The sequence below is a fragment of the Rattus norvegicus genome, chromosome 9, assembly GCF_036323735.1.
Source record: "Rattus norvegicus strain BN/NHsdMcwi chromosome 9, GRCr8, whole genome shotgun sequence".
NCBI lineage: Eukaryota > Metazoa > Chordata > Mammalia > Rodentia > Muridae > Rattus > Rattus norvegicus.
The window spans coordinates 72,359,174-72,373,747 of NC_086027.1; the positions used below are offsets into that span (position 1 = coordinate 72,359,174).

At 42.9% G+C, this 14,574-nt stretch overlaps 1 protein-coding gene across 2 annotated transcripts in view; it reads left to right on the top strand.

Moving 5' to 3' along the window:
- Adam23 (ADAM metallopeptidase domain 23) overlaps positions 1–14,574 on the top strand; it is a 147,067-nt gene that overhangs the window by 2,695 nt on the left and 129,798 nt on the right.

The window sequence follows — 14,574 nt, forward strand, 5'->3', positions numbered from 1 at the left end:
ATCTAATGTCCCAAGAGTTTAAAGAATCCCCGCTACTGGGGCTTATTTGAACCAACGATATTTTGGATCCAAAGCAAGTCTACACAGTGAGGTAGTTGGAATCTTTGCCCTCTTGTTAGGCCCAGAACAAGGCTGTTCTGTTGGTGGGCGTGATTTCACAGCACATGTCTGACTCTATGATATGGTTACACATTTCTTTCTGAACTGTCCCTGTTCAGTTAGCAAGAGCAGGAGCTGGTTAAACATGCAGAAGTTAACAGTGCTTCTGTGGTTTGCATCAGCGTGTGATTGGTTTTCCGAAGCAGAGGTAAGGCCTGTCATACTCTTCCCATTTCATAAACGGGGAGAAAGGTATATAAGGCCTTTGCGGGACCCCTCTCAAGGTTTAAAATGGCTATTAGGTTTGAACAGTTAATTGTTACTATTTTTAAAATGAGTGAAGTCTCTGAGAAGAAGCATCCTTTATATTGAATAACTCCGTTAACCTCGGTAGCCTTCTTCGTGTTTGATTTTGTAGGGGGTGTTGCCCACCATGGCTGAGACTATGAGCTTCTTCTCTAGTAGGCCTTTCAGAATGTTTTCTGTAACTCAGTGGCATAACTAATACTTAATGTCTTAAGGATAGAAGGAGTGGATGCTGTCTTTAGGGAGAGATGCCCAAAGCCCCCTTAATAACATGCAGTGAGGACTAGCTAGCTTCCCTCATGAGTGATCCCTGTGCTAAGTCAGGGATGGGTTTCGTTTCTTGTTTATAGTTCTTAAACTCCAGGGCCTTTGTTCAGGATGCTGGAAGAAGCCCAAAGCTGTCTCAAAGCCTTCTTTAAAGAAGGTATAAGCCCTTCACAGCTGAGATCTGAAGAGATTTCAGTGAAACTTCTTTTTAACTTAGGCGTTGGATGTTATGACTAATGCTTGTCCTATGGTCTAGCCTTAGATGGCTGCTTTGTAGGTGTGATTCACTGCATATGTCTGAATTTATGATAATAAGGTCTGTTGACCTTTTAACTGTCACTTATGTACATGAGTGGATTTCTCCTGTGGAGCATTGGCTTGCTGTTGGAGTGACTTAAGTTTTTTGACTCTCCCCACACTGGTAGCCTGACTTCTTTTCTACTTTTGAAAAGAATGTTTAGAAAGAAATGATATTTGAAAGTCTTTTTCTTCTCTCATTAACTTAATTCAATAAATGTCTATTGTATATTTCTCATATGCAAAGCTGTATGGTAAAGGTTCACAGATAAGAGATGACAGGGGTCATAAAGATGAAAAAGTCATATTTATTCTCCAGGAGACAGCCTGAGGCGAGCCTGGGTCGACTTTAATAGTACCTATCTGATTTGGTGGCGCCCTGACTTTTCCTTTTGTGGTCTCTGAGTTCCCTTTCCCCTGTGTTTTTAAGCTTCTGTGGACTGGTCAGTAGGATGTGCTTCGTGTTTTCCACTGGACCTTAGGATGACTTGCTTATTGGCAGTGAGGAGAGACTTGCCAGCTCAGCTGCTTTACAGAAGTTACAATGAGAAAGCACAGAATTCCCCCATCCTTGCTTCCTTTTTTTTTTTTTTAAAGAAAAAAAAAGACCTTTCAATTTTAATATCTATGTACTTGGAGCTTTCTGATTCTGCTGCATGGAAGCACATTTTAATGAGGGCCTTAGAAATGCTGACTCACTGTGGTTCGCTCACGGATCTCTGTGATTGGGGGCAGATTTGGAATGGGACATTTCCAAATCTAGGTTGCAAGGCCACGCTCCACATTTTTGTCTGAAGAAGTTTTATAATGTTGTGCGTGGATGCATCCTTCATACTTAACAGTCATGAAAGTTAAAATGCTTATTAACTTTTTCATAAAGGGGGAGTTCGAAAGCTGGATGTGTGGTGCACCTCTGTATATGGTGTTGGTTTTGAAGGCTTTAGCCTTTCTTTATCAAGGGGTGCTTAGGGATTTTGCAGGTTAGTTCTTCTTCTTCTTCTTCTTCCTCTTCTTCCTCCTCCTCCTCTTCTTCTTCTTCTTCTTCTTCTTCTTCTTCTTCTTCTTCTTCTTCTTCTTCTTCTTCTTCTTCTCTTCTTCCTCCTCTTCCTCCTCTTCTTCCTCCTCCTTCCTCCTCCTCCTCTTCCTCCTCCTCTTCTTCTTCCTCCTCCTCCTTCCTCCTCTTCTTCCTCCTCTTCCACCTCTTCCTCCTCCTCCTCTTCTTCTTCCTCTTCTTTTCTTTTCTGATCTGTCAATTTGACACAAACTAGGATCATTTGGGCAGAGGAAATCTCAGTTGAGAAAATGCCTTAATCAGATGGCCTGTGAACAAATCTTGTGGACACTTTCTTGATAAAGGATTGATGTGGGAGGTCCCATTTCCTTTGGTCAGTGTTACCCTGGGCTGATGGTCCTGGATTGTATGAGAAAGCAGGCAGAGCAAATCATGGGAAAAGAACCAGTAAGTAGCACTTCTCCATGGTCTCTACCTCAGTTCCTGTCTCTAGTTTCCTGCCTTGAGCTCCTACTCTGACTTCTTTCAGTGATAGTTCATGACCTGGCATGTGTGAGTCAAATAATCCCTTTATTTCCCCAAGTTGCTTTGGTCATCAATTGGAAGTGAATGAGAACAGGAATCATTTCAATTTCTACATAGAGCGATGTTGAAGAAACAATTGTCCAAATGGCTCCATTTTTGAGAGAAGTGAGCACTTATAGCTGTGCCAGCACATGAGGCATAAACTAAGCCAGTCTAGAGTGGGCAGGGAATGAATAGATACCTTAGTTTTTCCTTTTCCTTTTGGTTTTCCCAAATTAAGATTCCTTGATAGGCAATCTTGTTATCTGATAGTTTGTTATAACAATCTCTTTATTACCTAAGATGTCAGTTTACTATTACATAGTAGTATCAGGGCATGCTAATGAAGAATTTTCATTTTGTGGGATACTAGAAAATAAATATTTGGTGTCATCCCATTTTCTGTCACTCAGAATCTTGAAATCATGAGAGCGATGAGAGGCTCTTGCATGGGCTAATGTGACAATGCATTCTAGTCAGTAGAAAGATGGGGTGATTGAAGGGTTGGGACTTTCAGCCTCGTCCATCCGGAGAGGACCTTAAGATTTAGTTGATCAGCAATGTCTAGTAGCACGATCAACCGCACTTATGAAATGAAGCTTCCCTAAGCTTCTGATCCAAAGGGATCAGATTCTGGGTATGGGATAGGCCCAGGAACTCACACCTTTCTCCCATTCCTGGCCTTGCGCATCTCTTTCACCTGGCTGTTTAATCTGTCTCTTCCATAATGTCCTTTATAGCAACTAGTAAATTCAGCGAGCTACTCTTAGCAAGTCAGTTAACTCTGAGGGGGTGTTGAGAGGCCTGATGTATATAGCCCTGCTTGTCATCAGCTCAGACCCTAGCTTGGAGCTTGTGATTGGCAGTTAAAGTCTTGTGGGAACAACCTTCAACCTGTGAGATCTAACGCTATCTTCAGATGGATCCTGTCTGGATGAAATTGAGTTAGAGGACCTGGCTTGTTCATCGTGAAGAATCCTCAGATTGCTTGGTGTGTGGGAAAGAAGGCCCGGCCAACTGGTGTCAGCAGTGTTGTGTTGAGCGTTGAGTGAGAATGGAGATGGAAGATGGTCTTTGCATTTTCTGATGTCAGTTTGTTATCAAGACTTGTCAGTCTTTATGACTCTATGTGCCGTGGATTATTAGACGTAACAATGTCTCACCGATGCAGTGTTATGAATAAAATGGAGAATAGACGTGAACGGCAGGAGAAACAATTAGACCCATTCACTCCTCATTCGTTCACTCCCCTTAGGATGATGCTCGGAAGTCTTTTCCCAAGAATGTTGATCAAAATTTACTTGTCTTTTATGTGGTCTTTGGTCTGATTGGGAAGGAATGGGGGAGGGACATGAGACACAGTTTAGGGTCAGGGGAAGGTGACCCAGATATCATTGGAGTCACCCAAACAAATTACCTCTTGTCACAGTTGACTTTTAGGTAAACAGGCAACTCCTTACTCCCCACAATTTCAGGTTAAAGAGAGGAAAGGGAGAGTTTGGTAAAGTCAGTTTCTTTCTTTTTGGTGCTGGGAGTTGAATCCAGAGACTCATGTGTGCTGAATCAGTGACCACGAAGGTCAGCCGTAAGTGAATTTGGACCATAGTGATTATGCTTCCGAGTTTACTTCAGGGCAGGGCTGTTCCTCAGTTCTTGATTTTGTAGAAGTCAGAAGCTCCATCTTCCTTATTATGGGACAACAGAAAGAGCAGTATGGGGTAAGGGAGTCCCAAGGATTTGTCCTACAAGAGGTTCTTATGCATTTTTAGAAGGCTGGAATATATGTTTTTATGACCCTTGTTTATTAAGAGGAAGTCTCATTATTGCAGGACATGGAACATCCATATATAAGAAATGATATAGAAAGAACTTAGTGATTTCCATACGTCTTAATGCTATAATCACACTGAAATTAAAAAGCAATAGCCTACAAATCCTTCTAGATATTTTTGGATCATCAGGAGCGGTAATTTTAGTCTTGAGTTTTGGCATTGTGTAAGTCATTAAACATATGTTTATACTGTTTAAACTTGCAAAAACACTTATATACTGGCCTCCTGCTTCATTGGAAGTTTTGCTTTTAGGCATTTCAGATGACCCATTGTTTGTGAGTAAGGAGAAGGATGAATACAGTACATTGAGGGACCAGGGATGGGGGTGTGGCTAGTGAGAAAAAAGCCCTCCATACTTCCTCAGGAATCCAGTGACCAGGGTTTATTTTAGATGCAGCCATTGAGGCTTATCATCGGTGTCTTCAGACAGGACTAATAGCCAGGAAGCTGCAGTCAGAGTCAGAGTTTGAATCTACCTCTTTCCTGGGCAGAGATAAAGATAGATAGATAGAGAGATAGAGATAGATAGATAGATAGATAGAGAGAGAGAGAGAGAGAGAGAGAGAGAGAGAGAGAATCAAAAGAAGTGGGAGGCTGTACAGATAGGAGACAGATGCAGGGATTTGATTTATCCCATGTCACAGGGTGAGTCATAGGAGGGGGCTCAGGAAATGAGCATGGTTTTGAACACCAGTCCTGTGGCTCACAGAGCACTTACCTTCTGAAGGAGGTTTGGGGGAGGGGCACAGACAAGCTAACAACGCCGGCCCATTATTAGAAACCTTAACAAGTGCCAGGAGAAGATAGCAGAACATGGTACAGAAGGTGGTCTTCTTTGAAGGGCAGAGTGGGCCTAGACTCGCTGCGATTCTAGTCTAGCTCCTGTCTAGAGAAGGTGGGGTATGCTTTAGATAAGGTTAGGAGAAAAGGCTGGAGAAAGACAGCAGCGCTTAGCCTCCACTCGCTCCTGGTGGAGTCAGAATCGAGGTGCTATGGTGTGCCATTCCTGTCTGTGCCAGTACTAGCTGTTGGAACAGAAGGTGGTAGACAGGCAGGGGAGGGAGCAACCTTTGCTCAAGGAAAGCAGAAAGAAGAGCTGGGCTGTCCCCCAATCCTATTTTCCCTAGACTGTACTTGGAACCTGTGCTGTTCTCAAACTCATACATTAATGGTATGTGGTGGTGGAGTCCTTGGGAATTTAGTAGGATTGGAGGATGTCATGATGGGAGGGGCTCCCTGATGGCATCAATAGCTTTAAATGAAGACCAAGAGAGACTCTGGCTAGAACGTTCAGTTTGCCCTGGGATGCTCAGCCTGGTCATGCTGCATCAGGAAGGTCTTCTGCACATGCGTGTGCCATGATCGGGTGCTTTGCATCCTCCAGCATCACAAGATAAATGCACCTTTCCCCCTAAGTCATCTAGTCTGCAGTATTCACTTACAGCAACAGACCACAGACTGAAGCATTCTCCTGCCTCTGCTGTCTTTCTTTCTTTATTTCTTTTGCTTTCTTGGTGATTTAGATCATTGTCTTTGATTTTTTTTTTCCTCTCTATCAGGTCTAGACCAGTTTTTTTTTTTTCTCCCAGAGCTGAGGACCGAACCCAGTGCTCTACCACTGAGCTAAATCCCCAAATCCCTAGACCAGATTTTAAAAAATCAATTTGAATAGCTCACAGCTGAGCCATGCTGTTGAAGTCTGGCCTCACTGTGTGTTCCTGAACAATGCTTCCCACTCAGGGCCTGCTTCATTCTTGCCAACTCTATAACTGCTGGTGTCATCTCGCCTTTACTTCTTGGGGTTAGCCCCACTGCCCTTTCTTCTGCCAGTCAAAAAATAGGCCAGAACCCTTTGTCTGGTGGCATTGCCCAGGTCTAGTGGCTTCAGTCAGTGTACAATAGTGATGTTTCAAGGAGAGAGCTGTCCTCACTGTCCCTATTTTTCTCACTGGGACTGCTGTCTCTCAGCATGGAAGAGTGAACTTGGGGAGTCATCTTTGACTCTTCTTTCCCTCATTTCCTGCCTATAAATAGTCACTTGCCAAGTCTTGATGCTTCTCCTTGAATCCACCCCCTCCTCTCTCCTGCATTGTGCTCTTGTCACCGCCTCTTGTCCCATTCTCTGTCAATCCATCAGTCCCACCGCTGACAGATTAATCTTACGGAAACGCTTACTTCATCACGTGACTCCCTTTCTCCGCATGCAACAAGCATAAGTTTAGCTGGATAAGTTTCCATCGGGCAGAGCACAGGCTGTATACCCCTGCTTTCCTCTCACCCCACAGAGCCGCTGTGATCTTTCTCCTCCAGCGTTCTTCTGGGTCTGTTTGTCCAAGGGTCAGTCCACGTGTGGGGAAAGTCTGTGGCCATGATTTCATCCGCATCTGTGCAAACTATGAGGTTACTTTCAGAAAACCCTTGTGCTCCAAGGAAAGAAGTGAATCCATCACTGTGTCCTGAGGCTTTAATGTCCAATTTCCATTCAATTCCTACTTAGCTCAGAGGCTCTCGCCATATCCATTTTTAAAGACCCGAATAATTAATTAACTGCTTTAAAGGTTTGAGTTTTCAGAATAAATTGTTTTCCTTTCTAGAACGTACATAAAGCATACAATACATAATTATCAAGTGTTATTCACCCGAAGTACTCAGTTCTCAATGAGTGAAGGTTACCCTTTAGGAACTTTAGCAAAATTTAGTGGGCACTGAGCTAAAGTCTGGGTTTTGCACTGTTCCCAGGGAATCTCTGTGCTAAGAATTTATGTATATATAGTACAACTTCAAGAGAGTTTAATGCTAGAAATCCTATTATAGAAGGGATATGTCTAATTATCATATTTTACTTGGAGAAATGATCCTGAGAAACAACCCAGCTCATTCAGTAAGTGTTTTCTAAGGGTTTGAAGTGAGAAGTGGGACTTCGAGCAGATCCTCCCACACGGCAGCCAGGTTGGAGAGCAGGTCAGCCTGCGTAGGCTGCTGCCAAGTATGAACAGGCCAGCGCCATATTGCTCTAGGGCTTATGTCTTCCATTACACAGAGGGGGGTTGGTGTTTACCTCTTACTGAGACTCCATGGCAGTGTCCTGTTGAGGGACTGGTCTGATCCAGCTTTAGATCATAGGTGGATAGTGGCAGTCAGGAGATCCTTTACTCCTGGGCTTCCTCCTGCTGCTGGGTGGGGTTAAAGACACATTTAGGAGTAGTCTGAGCTGCGCATGGGCAGATGCTGATCACCAAAAACAAACAAATAAACAACCCCCAAAACAAAACAGAGCAAAACAACAACAGGAACAAAAAACACCCGAAACAAGATAAAAGCAAACCACACCCCTCCTAGAGGGCTGGAGGTGTAGGGCAGCTATAGAGTGCTTGCCTGGTATTGTCAAGGCTTTGGGTCAGATTTCTTCTATCACTAGAGAGGAACTTTAGAGAGACGGATAAACAAGGAACACGAGAGGCACCAGCTCGATTCTTTGGAGTGTCTGTTGAGTTCCAGGATCTCCCTGGAGCTTGCTTTCCTTCAGTGTGGACATGTAAAAACTCCCGTGGCAAGTTGCAGTCTGGCTCGCTTAATTGGGTGTTTTGTGCTGTCTTGTGTCACAGGGCTGCCAATGCGTAGGAAAGCAGCACTGTGGATGGGCTCCACCAACGCTGTAAATCAAGCCGAGCGTAGACAAGTCTTTCCCTCACCTGTCTCCCGGCTCTTCACTTCTTCAGTGAAGTAGAACACATTAAATTAACTTGCGGCTCAACTCGCCAACGCTTTGCAGCGACAAACACAGTCCGTAGCTTTTGTATCGCACTTCGTTGTTTTCTGGAGGCACCGTCATACCTCCCCCACAGTCCTCGTGGCAAAACTCCTGAGATGGTTATCACTTCTCGGCTCTAGATGGGAACCTTGATCTCCGGACTTCCGGTTTCCTGCTCTTTTATTACCCTTCCTTGGGCGGGGCATTGAGAGAGCTTGTCTTGCCTTTGAGATAAAAACATTTTAAAAAGTGTTTGTTTAAAAATTGTTTTCAAAGTGCTCACCTATTTTTTTTAAATCGTTGTGTGAGCACGTGAGTGCAGTACCCACAGTCACCAAAAGAGGGAGTCCTGTGCCCTGGAGCTGGAGTTACAGACTGTGAGCTACCTGGCATTGGCAGTGTGAACTCAGAAGGGTGGTTCGTGCTCTTGACCACTGAACCATCTGTAGCTCAGACACTTGTCTTCTTGATCAAAAGTCCCATGAGCTATGCCCCCTCCTACTGCCATCAGCATTTCCTTGCATTGAGGGGCTTTGTTGGTCTTTATCTCCCTCCCTCTCCCAACTTCCTCCTTCCCTTCCTTCTTTCCTTTCCTTTCCTTTCTTTTCCTTTCCTTTCCTTTCCTTTCCTTTCCTTTCCTTTTCCTTTTCCTTTTTTTTAAATTTGTGAGACAAGTTTATACTGTGAAACTCAGGCTAGCCTCGAACTCACAATGTAGCCCCAGCTAGCCTCAGATGTAAGCGACTCTTGCCTCATGCGCGCCAATACTGGCATTGCAGGTGTGTCCCATTGTCTGTCATCTTTCCTTATTTGCCTTTAACCTTATTTTTACTTCTGTCAGATTTTCCTTCCTTGTGGAGGGGTGGGGTGGGGTGGGTAGAGCCGTGTTTGGTATTTCCAAAGTATATGTCAGACATTTGACTCATTTTAGGAGTAACTTCTTTTCTTGGAAAAGTATTCTTGTGTACTTTATAGGAGCTCACAGCTTAAAGAGGTGGGCGTCTGAAACAAGCTGATTTAACAAGAATTGGTAAAGCCACCCTTTATTTTATTTCATTTTTTTTTTAGTAGCCGAGGGGGGAAAAAAAGAGACAGAACTCCCAATTTAGCACGTTTGTCAACACAGGGAATGAGGCCTAGCCAGGGACTCCAAATGAAGACGGTATTTCAACTCAAAGCAAGGAAAGGGCCATTTAATGACCTGGTATATGTGTTTGTTTGTGGAACATATGTGATTATGAAAGGTTTGCCCATTGTCGTGGTTTGAATATGAAATGCCCCCACAGGCTAGTGGGTTCATGGCTCAATCTCCAGCTGGTGTTACTATTTTAGGATGATGGACATGTTAGGAGGTGGGGCCTGCTGGGGGAAGTAGATCCTCAGGGCTGTCTTCCACCCCGCTGTTTCTGGGCCACCAGGAAGTGCGTGGTGGTTTGCCACCTGCCCCTGCGGAGCCAGCTGACTATGGGCAGAAACCTCAGAAAGCATGAGCTAAAGGGTCCTTCTTCTCTTAGGTCATCTTCCTTGTGTGTGTGTCTGAGCCCTGTGAAGAGGGCTTGTTCAGAGCCTCAGAAAATCTTGTCTGCTCCTGCTCCTCGTGTTGCTGCTGAGGCATGAGTGGTTGAGGGCTTTCAGTCTTCTAGGTTTGAGCTGAAGATGAGTTGTTTGATCCATGTCCGATGGAAGAAAGGTCGAACCAGGTTTGTGGACACGGACTCATGTCAGCTCTCGGGAAGCTGGTGGTGGGATCCTGAGAAGGGGTGACTACAGAAAGGTGTGCCTGACGCCTGATGAATTAATTATCTGTGGCCCTGGCTGAGCCATGCTGACAGCTAGAGTTGATTTCTCTAAACCTTTGTGGATAACCAGGACATTTGGAAAGTAGGCATTTTAGTGAGTTGTAAGGTGAACCTTTCTTTTCTTTCTTGGCAGTGCGGGAATGAAACCCAAGGTCTATGTGTGACAGGCTAGTTAGTGCTCGAGCTGCTGAGATATGTCCCCTGTCCCAGGGTGCACCTTTTCCCTCCCCCTTGAGGGCTCTGAATAACACAGACCTTAAGATCGTTTTATCAAGAACTGTCCCAGTTAGCAAACTTATTCACCTCTCTTCCCTCCTGTCAGTGGTTCTAATGAGGCCAAACCCAAGAAAAACATTGATTTGCCATTGAAAGTTCTCTGGCTTGGAAATGAAATCTAGAAAAGATGAGGCCATGGCAGATAGAATGTATCTACGTTTCCCAACTAGAAAGAACCCAACAGGACAAGAGTATCAGATACACAGTTCGCTTTCATTTTCACACTGGGATACAGTTGAACAGGCCGTGGTCTGCAGGTAAAATCTGTGTGCAGGTTTGCCACAAGGGGTGGCACACTGATTCTCCAGTGCTTATAAATGATAGCTTTGTGGTGAGTTCACACTAATTACTTTGCTAATCGCTGTAGGCCGTCCTGTGTGACATAGTGGCCTTTCATCTCTGCAGAATGTTCATACAACAGTTAGCCTCATTCATCTCTGTTGGGCTGTGAGAACGCCATCGCTTGTCCCCTTCACAAGCAGTGGGACATCCAAATGATGCCATTAGATTGGTTTTTTTTTTTTTTTTTTTTGTTTCCTAATGGTGTGTAAAATTGTTTTCAGAAATGGTTAATCGTTACTCCTTTCCCTTATAATTAATCTAATATATAGTTTTCATTTTATTTATTCTTTTATTTGAGTGGCGTTCATTCCTTTCAAGACCTACTGAAGCATTTAATACCATCGCTCAAGCAGTATATTTATAAACTCTCTTCCTTCTCACATTCTTTTCATAATTACCTCTAAATCTGCCCTCTATTTCTATAAAAATAAATTGTTAGTGCATAACTAAAACCTGAAAATTTGCCTACCAGAGATTTTAAGTTTGTCTTTTCGTTTTAGTTTTCCAAAGTTTGTGGATTCCCCTAGGATGTTTCTACACGCTAATATGTTAAACGTTTGTGATCTAACCTGACTCACTGTTAGGAAACACCTGCTCGCTGTGTGGTGTCTGAGAGTCTTGGACCTTTCCTAGAAGGCTATTCTCGCCATAGTTCTGAAGCCTGTTATCCTTTTGTTTTTGTTTTGACGTGTGATAGACAGCCCAGGCTGTTCAAAATAGAACTTTTAATTCTAGCATCTCCTATCCCAGCCTGCCCCTCCCATGTTCTTCCCATGTGGGTAATGGGAACATCATCTTCCAGATAGCTGCTCCCACTCTTTCTCCTCCAGCCTCACTTCAAGTCCTCAAGCCTCATTGTCCATTCCGAAGCTGATCACTTCTCTCTGCGGCTACCCAGCCGGTTTAATGCGCCATCGTCTCTCATTTACATTGTTCTGGCAGCTCCTTTTCTGTTCTTGTCCCCTCTCTCCTCCCCACTCTTGTCATTTCTGCATGCACCAGGCAAAATGATCCTGCTAAATTCCTACTTGGATTATTCAGCTAAAACAGATCTGAGAAGAGCTTCTCATCTTCTCAGAAGAGTTTCCGCCCTTCTAATCATAAAGCTGTGGTCACTGAAGAAAATTAGGCTGTTACTCTTACAGTTAGATAGAGACAAGTACTCTCCATGTTTACGTCTTTGAACGTATAACTGAGAAAAATGAATATGATTTAAATACTAGTTTTTCTGGTGATTTGAAATATAATAAGCTATACTTTATAGAATTCATTTTCCCACAGAAATGAATTCAACTTAATTTAATTCTGTGTAAATTAAAAAATTAAAATGTATACTAAAATAGCTAGCCTGTGCACTTCGATTAATTCACATTTTAATAAAAAAGGTTTTTATTTTCCTAGCTTAAAATCCTAGACCATTACAATTAAAGTGAGTTTTTTTTTTTAAATGTTAGCAATAGAAGACAAACACGTCATTTCAGTACATTCGCTGACGTTGTGACACATTAAGGGCATTGGTCTCTATTCAGAAATGCCTGTATGGGTCAGAGACTTGTCCCGACTATTTTCTTACCACAGGAAAAGTTGATGCTTCTGGGTTCAGCCAAGGGAGGGGCACTTCTGTGTTGCAGTGATGATGATGATTTTCAGTTTCATAGAAAGGGGCACTTTCTTACTTCTTGGTATCTAGGGCCAAAACTGGGAAACTCTATAGTGAGGACAGGAGTCTTCACAGGATTTTGGGGTAGGGCTCTTATGGAAATAGCTGTTATGCAACTTTTGGGGTTCCTGGGCACAGAAGAGAAGACAAATCAATGTATAATTGTTTTATAGCAAAGACCCTGTGTTACCTTCACCCAGGACTGTATATCCTTACTAATATATGCTATCTTTGCTTCTTAATTTTGATGATCCTCAGAGGTGTCAAGCGGTAAGTCCTCATGGCTTTGATTTTATTGCCTCAGTGTTACTAAGGTTGAATACTGTTTTGATAATCTCATTGGTGACAAATGTATTTTCTCTGGAGAAGTTGCCTATTCAGTCTTTTCCCCTTTCCTGTTTGTTTTCTGTTGTTGAGCTGTTAGAGATTCTTCACACATTCTGAGTATGAATCTCCAATCTCTTGACTTGCAATGTTTTCTCATTCTATGCAGACTTTCATTCTGTTAACATTCTCCCTGGGGATGGACGCTGGCATAATAGGCAAGGGTTCTACCGTCTCTCTTTGTCCTTTTTATTTCAAGACAAGACAGTAAGTTGCCCAGTTCCCCCTGAACTTACTCTGTAGCCCAGGTTGGCCTCAAACTCGTAGCCTCCCTACCTTGCTTGGCCTCTTGCCTGTAGCTGGGGTTATGGACCTGTGCTGTCAGGCTGACAGTGATGTTTAATGTACAAACGTTTATCGTTTTTTTTTTTTTTAATGATGCTCATTTAGTTTTTCTCTTAATGCCCATGCTTTTAGTGTCATATTCACGAAATCATCACCAAGTCCTGTGTTACAAGGCTTTCCCCTCATGTTTTTTTCCTGCTTCCGTGTTTTCTTCTGGAAGTTTAGTTATTTAGGGCTTAGGTGTAGGGTGCAGGTCCTCATGGACATTTATTGAACTTTTCCAGGTCAGGTGACATCAGATTCCAATTTTCCTCCCTCCCTCCCTCCCTTCCTTCCTTCCTTCCTTCCTTCCTTCTTCCCTCCCTCCCTCCCTCCCTCCCTCCCTCCCTCCCTCCCTCCCTCCCTCCCTCCCTCCTTTCCTTCCTTCCTTCCTTCCTTCTTGCATGTGGATATCCAGTTTTCCTAGTACCATGTATTGAAAAGACCATCTTTTCTCCTTTAAACTGTCTTAGTATCCTTGCTGAAGATCATCTGACTTCATTTCACGAGGCTTTGTAATCTACTCTGTTGGTCTTCCTGCTTCTCCAAGCCAGAACCACACTTTGGTTATCACAACTCTGTAGAAAGTTTTAGTCAGTAGGTGACAGGTGAACTAAAGAGCGTCCCATGCTTTATCACGAAGCTATACCTGCAGCCTGTTCTTCCTCACGGTAGTTTGGAGTTCTTTGAAATTCCATTGTAAACTTTAGGATGGATTTTTCTATTTCTGGGCTTGGACTGCTCTATTGATCGCTTAGAGTAGCATTGCAGGTTTTTTTCTGTTGAGCTTTTAAATCCATGATCCCTGATGGGTTTCCATATATTTGTGGCTTCAGATTTCTTTCGTCTAGTTTTGTGGTTTTGAAGATACATCTTTTGAATCTTTAATGCATTTATTTTTCCTTATTTTATTGTGAATCAATGTTTGGTTAATTTAATTTCTAGATTATTTATTGCCAATATGGGGCAATCAGACATTATTTTGTCATGGTGGGGACTGAGCCCAAGCTCTCACACACCCTAGGCAAGCACTCCACCACTGAGCTACACATATGACCCTTCCCATTGAATTCTGAGCGTGATTTTATAGTCTGCAGATTTTCTGAACTCATCTACTATTAGATTTCTTTCTGTAGACTGTAGGGTTTTCTGTCTATGAGTTCATGTCATGTGTGGACAGATGATTTTCATGTCTGCCTTTGGATACCTTCACTATTTTTTCTTGCTTAATAACTTTGGCCAGGACTTCCATTGCAGTGTTGAATAGAAGTGGCATAAATTGGCATCTTAAATTTCTTCTGAACTTAGCCTTTACTATTCAGTGTCCTTTAGTTATGAGTTTTGATATAGGGCCTTTGTTATTTCAACAACACCAACAGCAGCAGCAGCAACAACAACAACAATAATAATATTATTTGTTGTATTAATTTTTGTGTGTTTTGTCTCACATATTTCTTTAAAAACGATATCAGACTATGGGAAGAGTTATTGATTAGTAGTTATTGATTAGTTATTTTGGATAAGTTATTTGTCAGGATTCAAATTTTGTCATTTTTAAGCCCAAGAGGGTTGAGTTAGATTTTGGGATCCTTTCGTGTACTTTAGATAAACCTGGGAGGTTGCTGAACAGATGTGTGGGATCCGGCCACTTGAATTATTAT